Here is a 15,993-nt window from a genome sequence, read left to right as displayed (position 1 = left end):
CGAGAAGCTGTGACTAGCCCAAGCTCACCCAGCTGGCGTGTGTGGGAGTGCACAGGCTAATCTGAATTCCCCAGATAAGCCTCCACAGCTCAGGCAGCAGAGCGGAGAATCAAACCCGGTTCCTCCAGATTAGATACACAAGCTCTTAACCTCCACTGCTGCTCCTAAGTCCGTGGTGGCAAACCTATGGCACTCCAGATGTTCATGGACTACAATTCCCATCAGATGATGGGGCTGATGGGAATTGTAGTTCATGAACATCTGGAGTGCCATAGGTTCACCACCACTGATCTAAGTTCATGGTCGTCTCTACATCAACTGGCAACGAAGTCCACAGTTCAATTACTGCTTAAGTGAAGAAGCATTTCATTTTGTCCTTGCGGAAGTCTATTGCTTAACAACTGGGTCAGGTGTCCCCAAAGTACTAGTGCTACGAGAGAGGGAGAGCGTTTTTCTCTGTATTTACTTTCTCCATCCCAGGCAGAATTCCCCATTTGATCTCCCCTCCCTTCATATCTGTGCAGGAGTTTTTAAAACCAAAATACAAACTGACAAATGGGACGTTTCGCTCTTGAGAGCGAAGATTGGCACAGGAAGCCAATCTTTGGAGGCAAATCTTAGTTATTGCTCTGCCCACAGAGAACATTGAGGGTTTTTTTCCCTACCTGGGCTCAGAAGACTCCTTTGAAAATAAGACCTCTTGGGAAGGGAGCGCAAGATAAACATGACCCAGGAGTTGAATATAAGCCCTTCTTTCCCCCCTCCCCCTGTTGAAACCGCCATCTTCCCAACCCCATTCTATCTCACTTCTCTTGATACCCAAACGAAAGCTTAATGAAAGGAGCAAACAATTAGCTGCTGCAGACGTCTGACTGCATCCATTCAGAACGATATTTAATTTCAGAAAAATGAAATGGGATAATGGCCCCTGGGATCCCGATTCCCAATTGTCAGTTTAAAAACAGATTGCGGCAAGGGAGCCGCGGGCTTCGTGGTGCAAGAAGAAAACCTGGAAGAAAACTGGTTGCACCATTTAAGGGAGAGCGTGGCAGAGAGGGCAGGAATTTAGTACGGGGAGTCCGGATATTGTCCTCCCATTTTCCAGCTTCTTATCATAAGCGGATGTTGTATGCAGAGGCGTACCTGGGGTAAATGGCACCCGGAGACAAATTGTCTCCAGGATGCCCCCCAGGCTCTGCCCCCCACCCCACCCCAGGCTCTGCCCCACCCAAGCTCCGCCCCCCACTGCCCTTGACCCCATCCATGCCATCATGGACATGGGCAAGGTCTAGGGTGCCCACCTCCCCCCCCAGACTCCCCCTGACAGCTGGGCTCCCTCCGGGCAGGCCAGAAGAGACTGCAGTCCCGGCCTTGGAGACATTCTTTTATAAGCACTGAGGCCGGGGGGGGAGGGGCTTGGGGAGCAGGAAGGGGTGGGAGCCCAGCTGGCAGGGGGGAAGGAAGGGAGGGGGGAGTCCAGAGCAGGGTTGAGGGCGCTTGGAGGCAGCAGGAAGTCCTGCTGTCTCATCATTTTTGCATGCCTTAGATGGGGTTGAGGCACGCAAAAATGAGGAGACAGCAGGACTTCCTGGTCACGTGGGGGGCTGATTTTGCGCCCCCCCACGTGACCAGAAGAGTGGCGCCCAGGGACAAGGGGTACCCCTTGTCCCTAGGCAGATACGCCACTGGTTGTATGCATAGAAGTTTGTAGTTCAGCTGGGAAATGTGTTCTCACACAGCCCTGGGGTTGCTGACTCTGGATTGGGAAATTCCTGCAGGTTTGCATTTGTAGCCAGAGGAGGAGGGAGTGGGTTGAAGAAGGGAGGGATTTCTGCAGAAATGTGATAGCACATCGTCCAGATCTTTCTTGCTCCAGGGAAACCAATCTTTGTAATCTGGAGATCAGTTGTAATTCCAGATCTCTGGGCTCCACCTGGAGGCTGGCAGCTCTGAGACACATGGCTAATGGAAAATCCAGTCCCAGGGTTCTGGAGCCGTTGTGATTTAATGGTTAGGTTGTCACAGCAGGGCTGGGGAGATCTGGTTTTACACTGTATGAGCCTGAGCCAGTTACCAACCTTAAAACAATTACTAACAAACCATGAAAATGAACAAAACTTGGCTACCAGTGTTGAAAAACACTAGAGTCAAGACAGTGACTAGTCAGCTCCACACAAACACAGGATGACTATAGACAGTAAACAATCAAAGGGAACAAAGGCCAGGCTACTTATATTCAGATGATCTCATCTATTGACCTTGCTACCAGTGGAGGGATCCAAAAATTTTAGTAACAGGTTCCCTTAGTGGTGGGATTCAAACAGTTGGGTAGCGCCAATGGGGCTGGGTGGGGCATGACGGGGGCGTGGCCAGGCATTCCGGGGGTGGGGAATTCCTGGGCGGGGCTGTGGCAAGGACGCAGCCACTGCGCCGGTCCTTGGGCGGGAAACGAATGTACGCAGGCACAGGCTGCCACACACGCCGGTGCACCTCCTGCTAGACTGCTTCAAGTTCTGCACGCTATTGCTGAGAGGAGGGCGTAACTAAGGCCAAAATCACGTGGCAAAATCACCCATTAGTAACCCCCTCTCGGCACACACCAATAATGAGTAACCTACTCTCGGGAACCTGTGAGAACCTGCTGGATCCCACCTCTGCTTGCTACCCTGTTTCCCCGAAAATAAGACATCCCCTGAAAATAAGACGTAATAAAGGTTTTGCCGAAGTGCTTAATATAAAGCATCCCCCAAAAGTAAGACGTAGCAAAGTTTTGGTTTGGAAGCATGCCCGTCGAACAGAACACAGAAAAATAAGACATCCCCTGAAAATAAGACATAGCGCATCTTTGGGAGCAAAAATTAATATAAGACACTGTCTTATTTTCGGGGGAACTGGGTATCTTCATTGTTACTCACATGCTAATGGATGGATCCCACTCAACACATGTAAATCTAGCTTGCTAATTGCACCCTTTACTTGTTAACAGACAATGGTTCTTTCCCCCACCCTGGATACTCCAATTGGCCATGCTGGCAGGGGCTGATGGGATTTGTAGTCCATTAACATCTGGAGAGCCACAGGTTGCAGACCCCTGAGCTAGATAGATTAGAATAGAGAACTAATCTCTTCACTTTTCTATCCAGAATGGAGTTCACTAATAAGTTCACTAATAAGGACCGCATTAAAACTCTTATTAGTTAGAAACTACAAATTGACTCAGAGTTTTCTTTGTTGCCAGGTCACACACGCATGCCCGGGGAAGCGCTGCTGTGCGTTGCCTCCGTGCACTCTGCTTGTGATGCAAAAGTATCTCTTACCAGAGAGAATTGCCCACGCCAAGGTCAGAACCCTGATAAGAATCAGATGCTGTCTGGCTAGGCTAGGAAGGTCTGTTACAAGCAATCTTTAAACAGAGCACCAGCACAAGCAAGGAATTCTTCAGTGCCACAATCTCCTGGTCTCCCCTGGATGAGCATGGCAAGATCCACGACGGATGGGGATGGACACTAGCAGAGGTGGGATCCAGCAGGTTCTCCCAGGTTCCCGAGAGTAGGTTACTCATTATTTTTGTGTGCCAAGAGGGGGTTACTAATTGGTGGTTTTGCCAGGTGATTTTTGCCTGAGTTACGCCCCTCCTCTCAGCAGTACCGAACAGAACTTGAAGCAGTCTAGCAGGAGGTGCACCGGCGTGCGTGGCAGCCTGAGCCTGCGTGCATTCGTTTCCCGTCCAAGGACTGGTGCAGCAGCTGTGTCCTTGGCACAGCCCCACCCAGGAATGCCCCGCCCCGGAATGCCCGGCCACGCCCCCATCATGCCCCGCCCAGCCCCATTGGCGCTACGCCACAGTTTGAATCCCACCACCATGCAAACCTGTTACTAACATTTTTGGATCCCACCACTGCGTCCAACCCCTTGGCAATTACAGGTAAGCGCCAGAATCCATCAAGGACTAGTCTCTTGCTCCTTGTAACTGCTGAGGAACCTGCCGTGAGAGCAATTGAAAAATAATTTTCAGCTTTCCATGTATTTATTTGCCATTTTTCATCTGAATTAGCAGGACAATGGCTGCCGTGATTTGGCCAGGACTTCTCCCCATGAGCTACTGAGTATCAGCTGTTAGAAATATGTTATTCTAATAGAGCCCTGGATAAGGCAGATACTAGCAGGGCTCAGAAAGGTGTGGTTCAATCCAGGTGGAGACAACTTTCTTCTGTTCTTTCAACGGACCTCTCGAGGACAGCGCGGCGTCCTTCTCGAGTAGAACTGGCTTGCGGCCTCCCAGCAGCTGTGGTAATGCGCTCAGGCCTTCCTCTACTACCCAATGTAGGCCCCTTTGGTGCTGGCATCCGAACAGAAGATGAATCAATGGATCCTGCTTGGGTAACCCTTTTATCGGGAGGTTAATTGCTACACTTTAAAGGCCTGCTCTGAAGTGTGTGGCGCAATCTATAGAAAGACTTCCATTAATTTCAGTCCACACTTTACTGGGGAGCTCGCAAAGAGTTCCCCCCCCCCTTCGATTGCCGTTTGCTGCCGCTGAAAAAGAGCCGGAGTCGTATGAAGGAGTATCTCGTGGGCGTCATGCCAGGACTGAGGTGGGGGGGATGCTCTCTTTTGCTCAGGAGAGGCCCAGTAGCGAGGAAAAGAAAAGCACAGTCCCAATACAAGACTGCTGCTATAACAGCAAGCAAATCTGAAAGGACTCGCGGAGGACCTGCAAGGACTCGCGGAGGGAATTTCATTGCCCCACCCCCTCCCTGCCTCCTGCTTTCCATCTTCGCATGATCACGTGCTGCAGGGTCACTGGTTAGCTAGGACCACGTAGGCCAGTGATGGCGAACCTTTTAGAGACCGAGTGCCGGGGTGGAGCAAGGGAAAACTGCATCCAGGGCACGACCCTGCACCCCATCACGCCCCTGGAACATCCTTGCCACGCCCCCGCAGGGTCACGCACCCAGTGCGTTGTGCACCCCTCGCCCCCTTGACACTATGCCACTGCCAAGTGCCCAAACTGGAGTGATGGTGCGCGTGCCCACAAAGAGGGCTCTAAGTGCCACCTCTGGCACCCGTGCCATAGGTTCGCCAACACTGACGTAGGTTCGCCAACAACCCTTTCCGCACACAGCTTTTAAAATGCTGCCAGGCCGGAAATGAAACATTTCCTCCTTGGTGTTCCACACTGTTTTCCCCCCTTTGGTTCCGGAAGCATTTCAATTTCGAAACGTTTTATTTTTGGAAACATTTTATTTCCAAAACATTTTATTTCCGGTAATTTTTTTTCTGAAACCATTTTTATAACAATTCTTTTGTTTGAATCATTTTCAAGCCTTTCTCCTTTAGCTGTGGGATCAATTTTCCAAGCATTCTATCCTTCCCGCTGCCGTTTTCCATGCCTCTGTGCCCTCGCTCGACTTCCCCCTCGGTGCCATTTTTTCCCTGGCCCTCAGCCAATATTTTGCCCTCGCCTCTTTATTTTCTATCATTTCTGGCTGTTCTCTCATTCCTCTCTTCCCCTTGCATTTTCACTTACACAAACCCATTATTATTATTATTATTATTATTATTATTATTATTATTATTATTATTATTATTATTATTATTATTATTATTATTAATAATAATAATAATAATAATAATAATAATAATAATAATAATAATAATAATAATAATAATAATAATAATAATAATAATAATAATAATAATAATAATAATAATGATGAACTACAAAGACTCTGGCACAAACCAGTACAAGTGGTCCCAGTGGTGATCGGCACACTGGGTGCAGTGCCTAAAGATCTTGAACGGCACTTAAAAACAATTGGCGCTGACAAAATCACCATATGTCAGCTGCAAAAGGCCACCCTACTCGGCTCTGCACGCATTATTCGTCGATACATCACACAGTCCTAGATGCTTGGGGAGGGGTCGACGTGTGATGTAATACAAAATCCAGCATATTGATCTTGTTTGCTGTGTATAACTGTTTTGTATCAATAATAATAATAATAATAATAATAATAATAATAATAATAATAATAATAATAATAATAATAATAATAATAATAGGGTTTATAGACCGCCCTCCCCCGAAGGGCTCAGTATGTAACCTCTATCTGTGGGTTCTGTGGGGCAGAACTTGGAATGAGTTTGCAACAACAAATTTTCAAAACAAAATGGTTTACCTTCTTAACATATAACGTCAACATTTCACATCACACTTCAAGGTCCTGTTCAGGTTGCATTTTCAAGTCCTTATATTTACAGTCTACTGATACTGCCAAGTCCAATTCTTCTTTGCAAGTGGGTTGGCTCCTGAAGACTCCAAGGGCTTGATGAACAGGATTCAACATGATGAAGGTTTCCAGGAGAACTCTCACCCATTACAAACACAAAAAGAAACCCTGAAACAATAAACTCCAACATTTACAACATAGCAAAAACAAACAGCTACCTTCCCACTAGTTCCCAACAACATTGCAGTTACCTTAACAAGGTGTTAAGGGCTTATACAACCAAGGTCCGAGTCTGGTAGCCTTGTCTCCTCCAAGCTACGTGAAGTCTGCTGCAGCCTCTTGCTGCTTTGAGTCTCCACCCCTTTCTGGGTCAACCCATTCTGAGCATGGGGGTTACAAGTACGTGAAGCAACCATTTTCTTTGTGCGGTTTCTCTTAGGCATGGGAAAATTTACTTGTGAGTAAACCCACAATCACTGTAGAGAATCGAAGACTCTATGAAACATTGTTTCCACTTATAATCGAAAAAAGACGGGAAAAACCCCTCATGGCAGCCATGAAACGTTTGGAGGGGGTGAATGCGAACATACATTGTGGTAAAAGGAAGGGATCAGAAATGTTCTGCAAACATTTTCAGTGCCTCGTGCGGAAAGGGCCAAAGTAAATTAGGCAACCAACATTGGGGCGTGAGGAGGAGTGCCAGAGCAGGCTGGGAACAGGCAGGGATGGGGGCAGAGGTGGGATCCAGCAGGTTCTCACCAGTTCTCGAGAGTGGGTTACTAATTATTTCTGTGTGCCGAGAGGGGGTTACTAACTGGGTCCGCTTTTCCATCTCCACGCCCTCGCCTCCCCGAGAGGCACACTGCCTTTGAACGTGACGGTTCCATATAGCAATTGCGACTAATAATGTAACTCCCTGAACTGGGTTAATCCCTTTCAGGTACTGCAATTCATGGATTCTCAGCCTTTCGTGCCTTTTATCTCACCAGTCTCTCTCAAAGAACCTGCGTGTTTCACCATTGCTGTGTTCAGATTTGTGAGTTGGGGCATTTTCTATAATGTTATGATGATTTAGAAATGACCTGGTGCAAAACAAATTTTGGGGTCGTGGTGGGGTAGCTGCCCATGGGGGGGCATCCAACTCAGGTTTTGCCCTGGGCTCAGCTTTGCCTAGGTACGCCTCTGCCCCCTTTGCTGAGGGGGGGCTGGCGAGGGAACCTGTTACTAAAATTTTTGGATCCCAACACTGGATGGGGGGATATGAATGTTTAGCAAGGCGAGGGAGGAGGTCTTTAGGAGAGATGCCTGGGCCCTCCTGAAAGCACACATTTCGCACTCGAATATGTACCTTTGCCAGTGTGCAGTCTGTCCCTGCTTCCAACCTAAAACAAACTAGAAACTAGAGGAACAGCAAAAGGGAAGGATTTAAGAAACAAGGACGTCAATATTAATATGCTGAAATCTCCAGATGCCAAATTAAGCCTCACGTACAGCGAGCTCCGTAGTGTGTACTTTCAAACTTCCAGATGTACTTTCATTCGGCAACGAGGGTGGCTTTAGATCACTTTGGCCGATTTGTTTCCTCCAGAGGTACATCCTTTTTGGATCAGTCTGTCCAACGTAGTGATGTGATTTAGAGAGACATACAAGGGGGAACTCACGAGCCCTGGCTGCCCCTCCTCCACTATTTCTTCTTTCCCTTCCCACTCTCCCTCCCTCCCCTCCCTTGCAAGCCACCCCTCCCTCCCACTCCGGCCCCCTCCCTCTGCTAGGGTGGGTTGGTGATGTCCAGATGCCGGGGCCCCTCCCTCCCTTGCATGCCACCCCTCCCCCTCCCTCTGCTAGGGTGGGTTGGTGATGTCCAGATGCCAGGGGCCCTCCCTCCCTTGCATGCCACCCCTCCCCCTCTCTCCCCTTCCTTCTGCTAGGGTGGGTGGGCCATGTCCAGATGCCGGGCCCCCTCCCTCCCTTGCATGCCAACCCTCCCCTTCCCTTGCATGCCACCCCTCCTCCCTCTCCCCCTCTTACTACTAGGGTGGGTGGGCCATGTCCAGATGCCGGGCCCCCTCCCTCCCCTTCCTTGCATGCCACCCCTTACTCTCAGTTTATTAACTATAAGGGAGGGCTACATGGAGATAAAATACGAAATCCTTTCTTTCCTGTTACACATCGACATTACTGCACGTTTGGTTACATCTTGCTACCTAGCTGCTATTTCGCATGATGCCGTCTACCTTGTGCCTCGTCTCTGGTGCCGTGTCTGCTCAAACAAAGGAATGAGGTGAACTTTATAACTTCCGATGTACATGCTCACCAACATGTAAGCAACGGCTATCTGACTGACCAATAGCTAATCAAAAGATCAGGTCATAAACTGGGACTTCAGCTGCTTGTTTACATACAAACAGGTCACCCTTTTTTAACTGAGTTTGTGACCGACACTTGCAAACTCCCTGCGGCGAGGCAAGTTGCAATGTGGAAAGGGACAGGGGTCTGCAACCTGCGGCTCTCCAGATATTCTTGGACTACAATTCCCATCAGCCCCTGCCAGCATGGCCAATTGGCAGGGGCAGATGGGAATGGTAGTCCAAGAACATCTGGAGAGCCGCAGGTTGCAGACCCCTGGGCTAGAACATTCTGGGGTGTGGAGTCTGAAAATAAGCAATTGAGGGTTGCCAGTTTTGGAGCCGGATCCTACAGCTGCGCTTTTGATAGCAGCTTGACCCGGCAGAATTAGCAGGTGATGCTTCTTGTAGACCTGGGATAAACCGAATCGCCTGCTAACTCCTACCAGCAAAGCTGCCGGAAAAGGCACTAAGGGGGTGGAACTTTTTGCGGCGAAGAAATGTGTCGCCTGCTGATTACCGCAGAACGAACTGGGGCACAGAACCCAGCCAGATCTTTTTTTTTCCCGGTTAGTTGGCAACCCTCGTGCCATCGGAAGCTTGGCGCTTTGCAGAAAGCAGCCACTGGAATGAACTCCTCAATCCCAAGTGAACGACTTCATAATCCCTCTATTTGCTTCCGTCTGTCTCAATTTAATGCTATTTGCCAGTCACTTAGAAAAAGGGGGATATTTTTAGCTTCCTGACCCATCTGACATGCAGGACTTACTTTGCAAATAATCCCCCTGATTCATTGTTTGGAATTATCATCATCATTATCTTTTCAAATCTCCCTTGCAACCTGGTTTTTCTTCTTGCCACTTCTGAAACGGCAGCTATCTGCCAAGGTCCCGGTTAAGGTCGGGGTGTTCGAAAAGTGACTTTGAAAAGCAATCGACCCCAAGTGTGTCTCTGCCCCAGAAAGCGCGCCAGAACAAACAGCGCGACGAAATGCGGGACGGAGTCATACGGGCAAAATATTTCCCCTTCCCTCTTTCGGAATGGGCAGGTTTCCTTCCAACCCTGCCCACGATTTTAGAGTATCACAATACAAGCCAATTGTAGTTATATAATACTGGCTCGGAGACAGCTGTGACCATGTAAGGGATGTGAGATTAATAACTGGAATGCGCAGCTAATGGGAGCTTTTGGACAAATGCACCCTCTTCTGCCAGAGACGGGGAAGTGATGAGGCAGGAAAGTCACTCGAGGATGTCCCTGTTTGTTGGTCTCGTTCGGGATACAGAAAGAGAACGCAGATTTCCTACCAGAAGAACGGTTCATTCCATGTGTCATACCTATAATACACTTTCCTGTACAATAACTGCGGTGCAGGCTTCAGCTGTTTGATTTTGCAAACTTAAAAAGAAGTTCCAAACGGTGCTTAATGGCTCTGAAACTGAGAAGAAGGGGGCCAAATCCCTCCGTCAAAACCTGGCTTGAAGTTGCACACAAAAGCCGCAATTTCAGAGCTCCCAGAAAAAGCAACGTGCCAAGTATCGCATCAGGCTATCTGGTAATATTATTGTCAGTCAACAAGGCTGAGCATCTGTGTTTTGTGTGACGAAAAACATCTCCCTGATTCGAAAATCAAAAATGAACTGTGCGCAATATTGAAATTGGAGTGTTGTGGGATTTCCGGGCTATATGGCCGTGTTCCAGTAGCATTTTCTCCTGACGTTTCGCCTGCATCTGTGGCTGGCATCTTCAGAGGATCTGATGGTACATCAGATCCTCTGAAGATGCCAGTCACAGATGGTACATCAGATCCTCTGTACCACAGATGGTACATCAGATCCTCTGTACCACAGATGGTACATCAGATCCTCTGAAGATGCCAGCCACAGATGGTACATCAGATCCTCTATACCACAGATGGTACATCAGATCCTCTGTACCACAGATGCCAGCCACAGATGGTACATCAGATCCTCTATACCACAGATGGAACATCAGATCCTCTGAAGATGCCAGCCACAGATGGTACATCAGATCCTCTGTACCACAGATGCCAGCCACAGATGGTACATCAGATCCTCTATACCACAGATGGAACATCAGATCCTCTGAAGATGCCAGCCACAGATGGTACATCAGATCCTCTGTACCACAGATGCCAGCCACAATGGAACATCAGATCTTCTGAAGATGCCAGCCACAGATGGTACATCAGATCCTCTGAAGATGCCAGCCACAGATGGTACATCAGATCCTCTGAAGATGCCAGCCACAGATGGTACATCAGATCCTCTGAAGATGCCAGCCACAGATGGTACATCAGATCCTCTGTACCACAGATGCCAGCCACAGATGGTACATCAGATCCTCTGAAGATGCCAGCCACAGATGCAGCGAAACGTCAGGAGAAAATGCTACTGGAACACGGCCATACAGCCCGGAAATCCCACAATACTCCAGTTATTCCGGCCGTGGAAGTCTTCAATGATACAATGTCAAAATTCTAAAGGTCACTTTTGAATTCTGACATGTTTCCTGGAAGTGATGTCATGCCCCAGTTGGTGTCGCTTGTCCCCTCATTTTCCTGTCCCCAGCCCTCAACCTCACACATAGAACACAGCAACAATTGTGATGGGCATAAAGTCACCCTTCCCACCTCCCGCTCTGTTGCCAGTTGGGTTGTGTGAGCTTAGCAGCTCCCGTGGGGCTCTGAGCCCACCGAGACACTTTGCTTCCTCCGGGGCCATTTAAATGATGGATGGCTGAGCTTGGTTAGTCACAGATGGAAACGCCAACTGCAAATGCAGAACATAATTTCTCATTATTTCTCTGGGCTCAAGGAAACTTGCCTTTCTCCACATCGTGTCCCGTGTCTTTGGTCTCCTGAGTCATAAAAGGAGATTGCTGTTTTATTTCCAAAAGGAGGTTCCTTTGAAATGTGGTGCTGGAAGAGAGTGTTGCAAATATTGTGGACTGCCAGAAAAACAACGAAGAAGAAGAAGAAGAAGAAGAAGAAGAAGAAGAAGAAGAAGAAGAAGAAGAAGAAGAAGAAGAAGAAGGAGGAGGAGGAGGAGGAGGAGGAGGAGGAGGAGGAGGAGGAGGAGGAGGAGGAGGAGGAGGAGGAGGAGGAGGAGGAGGAGTTTAGATTTATATCCCACCTTTCTCCCCTGTAAGGAGACTCAAGGTGGCTTACCAGCTCCTTTCCCCTCCTCTCCTCACAACGGACACTTTGTGAGACAGGTGGGGCTGAGAGAGTTCACAGAAAACTGTGACTAGCCCAAGGTCACCCAGCAGGAATGTAGGAGTGCGGAAACAAATCTGGTTTACCAGATAAGCCTCCGCCACGCAGGTGGAGGAGTGGGGAATCAAACCTGGTTCTTCAGATTAGAATCTACTTGCTCTTAACCACTACACCACGCTGGCTCTCAGTGGGTCAAGCCTGAACTGTCCCTAGAAACTAAAATGTCTTAACTTGGGCTGTTGTACTTTGGTCACATAAGGAGAAGATGGGAGTCACTGGGAAAGATAATAATGCTAGGAAAGGGTGAAAGTAGCAGGAAAAGAGGACAAGCCAGCATGAGATGGATTGACTCTATAAAGGAAGGCCACGACCTTCAATTTGCCCCTTTGCTGATGCTGAACTGCTGAACTGTGTCCATCACAGGGCAGAATCCTAGTGCATCCTGGCACCCAAAGGGAAACCTGGCTTGGCTGGCTCACTTCTTGCCCCCAGATGGAACGAAGGGCGATTCGCCTGCTAAGCAAGAATCTCTCCAGCTCAACCCACGGGAATGCTCGAGCAGGTGGGCGGGCACTGTGCGGTGTCATCTGGTAGCCGACTGTCACAGCTGTCTGAAAGCCGACTGTCACAGCTGTCTGGTGCGGTGTCATCTGGAAGCCGACTGTCACAGCGTTTCTTATTTGCCATTGCTCAGGTGGTCAAGGAGCTTCATTGCACCAAGTATTTCTGCAGGGTGTAGCTCAACTGTTGGTGTATCGAGTGTCCTGTTGCAGTTCAAAGCTGGGCCAAAACAACACCCTTGCAAAAAAGGAAGCACGGGGGATGTAGGGTGAGGCATTATGCTGACACACAAGGAATGTTAGCGGCCTCATTCCAAGTAGCCCAATGCAGCATGGGTGCCTGGTGGTTTCTGCTTCATAGCATTCATTATTTCTGTTCAGGCTTTCTTACTCAAGGGTTTATAGTATTCGACACTAATTTAAGGGCAAATTAGAAGAGTCAGAGATCACACAGGTCTCCTAGGAAGGGTTGCCAGATACCTCCTGGCAATCAGTGGGGGATGGGGGGATGGGAACATATGAGCAGTAAACAGAGGCATTGACCTCAGTTGTCAGCACTGCACCAACTTCACTTCGGGCATGCACCACCAGCAACGTGAGGACCCTCAGGTATTGAGGCAAAAACTCTATGGTAGGAGCATGAGAGTGTTGCCAGTGATGTGATGACGTCACTTCCAGATAATGCCAGAAGGGGAACTTACTGGCAGCAAATTAAGGCACAGGCCTCTGTTGTCAGCAACATGTCAACATCATTTCCAGCGCTCACCAGAAATGACATCATCACGCTGCCGGCAATTTGGTGATGTTCTGGTTTTGGGACAAAAACTCTCTGGTAGAAGCCAGTTTTGCTGTAGAGGTTTTGCCCAAATATCAAAGCATCTTAATTGCTAGAAACATAATGATGTCACTTCCAGAAAGCGGTGGAAGTGATGTTGATGCATCATTGTCGACGGAGGCCTGTGCCCCACTTTGCTGCTGGTAAGCCCCCCCCCCCACGCGCGCCAGCTGCATGGTCCCAGTGGGGGAAGAATCCCCAGAGCCAGGGATCCCCCATCTCCGGCAGGAGTCTGGCAAGCCTACTCTAAGGTGACCAGATTTTCACCTTTTTAAACCGGGACTTGGGCGCGCACGCGCACGCGCGCACAGCCGCAGAAGCGCACTGCCTTTTGGGGCGCTCCCTGGAGGGAAAAGGGGAGCGCCCCAGAAGGCAGTGCGGCAGCCTTCCAAAAATCAGGACAGTTTAAAAAAACCCTGCGGGACGTGGGACAAATTAGTTTGAGCCGGGACTGTCCCGCCAAAAGCGGGACGCCTGGTCACCTTGGCCTACTCCCAGGGCATTCAAAGGTAACTTTCATTTGAAAAAGCCCAATCCAGGGCAAACCTGGAAGTGACATCAGTCCTCTCTAGAAATTGCTGAAAGCTCTATGACTACCATATTGTTTCTGGAAAGTTCCAGAGAAGTGTGATGCCCCTTTCAGGTTTTCCCTAGAAGTGATACCACATCATAGGCCCGACAGCCATTTTGTTAAAAAAAAAAAATTCCTGCTGCTACTCTGAGCAGCCACATGAACTGGGAGTTGCGGGGTGGAGATTTCCCACCCCCACGAGGGAACTGGCAATGCTTGGTCCAATGCTGCCTTCTGGGCCCAGAGTTAATCCTGTGCACCCCTCCTAACCAGTACGTGGATGTAGTCCAGCCCTTATGTCACAGTCCTTGAAGGGATTTCTAGGGCTCTTTCCGCACATGCAGAATAATGCACTTTCAAACTGCTTTCAGTGCTCTTTGAAGCTGTGCGGAATAGCAAAATCCACTTGCAAACAGTTGTGAAAGTGGTTTGAAAACGCATTATTCTGCATGTGCGGAGTTTGTTCTGCATCTTATTCTGCTTCATTTAGTTTTGATTTAAAAAACCAGCAAAACACTATCAAAACCACCAATAATAGCACATTTCATAGCACCCTCCTCCCCTTTCCCATAAATCACAGCCCCATTCCCAGTAACCATCCGAAGACGTTTACAGTGTACTTATGGCCAAGTCATTCGTCTCCTATCTGTTCTTCAACAACAAAATTGGCACCATGGATAGAGATAAAATGAGACACAATGCTAAAAAGGTGGGAAGGAGAACTGGGGCGAGCCGGAGATAATCTCAAGGGCTGCGCAGATCCCACGTTTTAGCGAGGTTGTCCACTTTGCCGTTGGCCTTCTAGTTGGACCGCTGCCAGGACCTCCTTGGCCAAAATTCTCCTACGTACCGTTGAGGCACTCCGATCTAGGGAGCGTCCTCAAAGAGCACCCCGCATGACCTCTGCGCTGCACCTGTCGTGGAATCAGCTGCTCCCTTGTGGCGCATTTCTGAGCAAAGCCAGGCAGGCGGCTGAAGAATGAACAAGTGTTGGAGGGAATGTTCTTGCTCGGACTGTATGCGGCAGGCTGTCCGCGCTGAAAACCCTCCGTCTCTCTGAAGCTCTTATCGCCACAATCTAATGCTCCCAGTTGCTTCATATCCACAGATCCTTGGTAAACAACGCTCTTGTTTAAGGTATCGGTGGACTTTAGGGTATGTGTGTTTCCATGTGTCACATGGTGTTTGGCTCAATTATGATGCGCTGTGCATATTTACAAGGGAGTCCCCGCTGGAGGATTATGGCCTGGAAGGAATTCCATGTTGGACCAGTGGGGGTTTTGACAGTGGTGCCTGGACAGAAACTCCAAGTAAGCTGCTCTGAGCTTTCTCAAAGATAAACTGGAACATGGCACACCCTGTTTTCCTTCCATGTGTTCCTCTCTTCTCTGCCATAGTCCAGTGAATTGTTTTGCTGGCTCAGAGCAAAGGTTATCTAATTCAACATCCTGTTTTCCAGGCAGGTAGTGGGATGCCCCTAGGAAACTCATCCTGGGACCAATGCATCTGCAAGACTGTTACACTGAGTTGGGAACAACTTGGTGGTCTCTGGCCCAAAAAACATCCAGCTGTGCTCAGCCTACATTGATAATGTTTATCTCCATGAATACACCTAATCTAATCTAATTTAATCCCACATGTTAAGTAGTCCATGGGACATGCCTGTTGAATCTCCGTCTTTTTATATTGCTCAGGTTAGCTAGGCTTCTAGGGACCCTATTTTAAACACACTTATGTATAGATTTTCAAAGGCTTTCACGGCTGGATTCAACTGGTTGTTGTGGGTTTTCCGGGCTGTGTGGCCATGGTCTGGTACCACACATGTATAGATTGTATAGATTGTATAGTATGTATTGATTGTTCCTGGAAGCCAGCAAGTGGTGGGATCCAAAAATTTTAGAAACAGGTTCCCATGGTGGTGGGATTCAAACTGTGGCGTAGCGCCAATGGGGCTGGGCAGGGCATTTCGTGGGCAGGGCATTCCTGGGCAGGGCTGTGGCAAGGACGTAGCCGCTGCGCCGGTTCTTGGGTGGAAAACGAATGCACGCAGGTGCAGGCTGCCTCGCACACCGGTGCACCTCCTGCTAGACTGCTTCAAGTTCTGCGCGCTACTGCTGAGAGGAGGGGCGTAACTAAGGCAAAAATCACGTGGCAAAATCACCAATTAGTAACCCCCTCTCGGCACACACAAATCATTAGTAACCTGCTCTC

The sequence above is a fragment of the Sphaerodactylus townsendi genome, linkage group LG11 (genome assembly GCF_021028975.2).
Source record: "Sphaerodactylus townsendi isolate TG3544 linkage group LG11, MPM_Stown_v2.3, whole genome shotgun sequence".
Taxonomy (NCBI): domain Eukaryota; kingdom Metazoa; phylum Chordata; class Lepidosauria; order Squamata; family Sphaerodactylidae; genus Sphaerodactylus; species Sphaerodactylus townsendi.
The sequence above is the reverse complement of the archived record's forward strand: the minus strand, read 5'-3'. Positions refer to the sequence as shown.